Source organism: Dipodomys merriami, unplaced genomic scaffold (assembly GCF_024711535.1).
Source record: "Dipodomys merriami isolate MVZ:Mamm:240054 unplaced genomic scaffold, mDipMer1.0.p SCAF_1926, whole genome shotgun sequence".
In the NCBI taxonomy this organism is placed as follows: Eukaryota; Metazoa; Chordata; class Mammalia; order Rodentia; family Heteromyidae; genus Dipodomys; species Dipodomys merriami.
The window spans coordinates 65380-68321 of NW_027203300.1; the positions used below are offsets into that span (position 1 = coordinate 65380).

A 2942-nucleotide genomic window follows, 5' to 3' on the forward strand; every position below is an offset into this window, starting at 1 on the left:
GAGCTACAGCGCCACTTCCGGTTTTTCTGGTGGTTTATTGGAGATAGGAGTCTCACGGTCTCTCCTGCCCGGGCTGGCTTTGAACCGTGATCCTCAGATCTCAGCCTCCTGAGTAGCTAGGATTACAGGCGTGAGCCACCAGCGCCCGGCAACACATTATTTCTTATTTTCTCATTCCTAGAATCAACTGCACACTAAGGCACTATTGGTCCTCATTTTCTCTCTGTACCTTTGAATATAGAGGAAAATCTTTCCTCTGCTTCCTATTAATTCCCTACTCTCGAGTTAGAATAATTTAGAATAGTAAAACTAGAAAATGTGAAAATAATTCATGGTGAAAAAACAGATGCAGAAAATTCACCGGATTTTTCTGATGAGTCCAACCATCCATCGGGAACTATTTGGGAAATATATGTACACCTCATGCCCACTGGTACTCAAAGTCTCTGGTTAGGCAATTCTAATGAAGACAAAGAACAAGATGAAAAAGTGAGGAATGGTATCATTTGCAAGAAAAAGAAAAGATGGAGAAGGATCCCAGCAAATTTCATTTTTGAGCTGCCGAAAATTATAAGGTAACTACAATGGGGAGACTACTTCCCAAAAAGGCTACTTATGTGGATACTCGGGATGACGATGAGTATACCCCTCTTCATCAGGAAGGCTACAGTGGACACTTAGACAATATCCATGAATTGGTGGCTCACGGCAGATATTCATGCAATAACTGTGAATGGATGGACACCCCTGCTCAATGCTTACACATGGAATAATACCAGAGTGGCTTCTTTATTACTTCATCATGATGCAGATACCAATGCCCAAACTAAATTCCTCTTGACCACCTTTAATCTTGCTGCTGGGAATAGAAATAGCAAAGATATGCTGGATCTCCTTCTGTTGAAGCATTATATCAAACCAGGTATGAAGAACAAGTTGGAAGAAACTGCATTTGATATTGCCAAAAGGATAAGTATGTATCACTACCTCTTTGAAATTGTGGAAAGCTTTAAAAATTGTTCTCCTAAGTCATAATGGTTTGATTAGGTTTCTTAAATTTCAAAAACGCCAGTCCAGCCATTGTGTCCTTACAAAATATTTCTACAATACAAAATAACAGCAATATCTTACTTTAAAAATGCATGGATTCCATTGTATTCTTCCAAGTGAATTGCCTGACTTTGATGTCAAAATGTATTCGAGTTGTTTGTATACGTCTATAATGATTTCTCCAGAGTTTGTGATTGGGGGGGGGGGTTTCCGGTCATGGGGCTTGAACTCTGGGCCTTGGCGCTGTCCCTCAGCTCTTCAGCTCAAGGCTAGCGCTCTACCACTTAAGCCACAGCTCCACATCAGGCTTTTTTTCTTTTTTGCTTATGTGGTGCTGAGGAATCGATCCCAGGGCCCCATGTATGCAAGGCAAGTGCTCTACCACTGAACCACCTTCCCTGCCCCATGAGTTTGTGATTATTTTAAATCAGAAATAATTTTAACTTACCTGTTGAAATTAGTAGTACAGAAATTAAAGATATGTCTGGTGCTTGTCTGAGAAAAGTACATTTTAAAATATTCTGTATTCTGATTGTATAATGTCCATAATCTATTTCATTCTCTCCTAGGTATAATACGTTGAATTCTACATTGTTTTATAATATATGGGTTCATTAATAAATGTGTCCTTTCAGATTACATTCCATAAAGAAACAGTTTAAGATTCCTTTTTTCCTAGCTCCTTATAGTATTTTATTTCTTTGGGATAAAATGAAGATGTTATCTAATTTCAAATGTTTTGTAAAGGTTATGCTATGTAAAAGCCTTTCTAAGGTGAAGATTTAATACACTATATCAAATTAACTTTAATTCTATGATTTACATGTATTGTCACACTTGTATTTTTGCAATCAACTTTTTAATAACTATTTTTCATTTCTTGCATCTGAAGAATGAAAAATATGGAATACTTTACAAATTTTCATATCATGCTTGTGCAAGTGCCATGTTAATATTTGTATTGTTGTAACTTTGATAGTCGTACTGCTGAAGCATGTAGTATCCTGTAAATTTAAGTAGTTAATGATGCAATCTTTATACAGGAATATATCCTTGGTTGCCTCTTTATAACAAGGAAATCTTATTGTTCCTAAAAATGCTATTGATCTTATTTCTCCTAAATTCTCTGTATAGTGGGAAATACTTATATTGTTCAGTCAATTGCTCACATTTGCAATTTTTTTGGTCAATGACTATTTTACGTCTTTTTCATTTTAAATTTGATCATACTTTGAAGTCTTTATACCTAGGTCCAAAGGTGATGGCTGTGGGGCTGGGAAGGTGCTCAATGGTAGAGCACTTGCCTTGCATGCATGAGGCCCTTGGTTCAATTCCTCAGCACCACATAAGCAAAAAGAAAAAATGCCAGAAGTGGCACTGTGGCTCAAGTGGTAGAGCATTAGCCTTGAGCTGAAGAGCTGAGGGACAGCGCCCAGGCCCAGAGATCAAGCCCCACGACCTCAAAAAAAGGTGATGGCTTTTCAAGTACTTATTTATCTAATGAGTTACCTTTGTGGAACTAATATATTCAAAGTAAGCCTTGCTTAAGAGCTACTTCTAAATTTCTACAGCTTAAAATTCCCAAATGAGGTCTTACAGGCACAAATGTCTACCTGACACTTTACCCTTCTTCAATGTAGGAACAGACCAACCAGAATATGTTACCCTGACAGCATAGATTATCTTACTTGAACAAAACTAATATTAGTAACAAGGGATCATAGAGAGATGAACAGTTCAGATATAACTGTTCTGACTAGAAGGTATTTTATCAAAATGTAATTATTATACCTACCATTACAAAAGTAGCTAAAGCCAAGAAGATGAAAAAAATGTTCATATGCATGATTACCTAATGTCCTGGTCTGTCTACCATCCAACCAGGCAGGAAC

General features: G+C 37.2%; 1 pseudogene; it reads right to left on the reverse strand.

Annotated features, from left to right (window-relative positions):
- Positions 1–1946: 1946 nt before the first annotated feature.
- LOC138831349 (U6 spliceosomal RNA) lies at positions 1947–2046 on the reverse strand (annotated as a pseudogene).
- Positions 2047–2942: the final 896 nt, after the last annotated feature.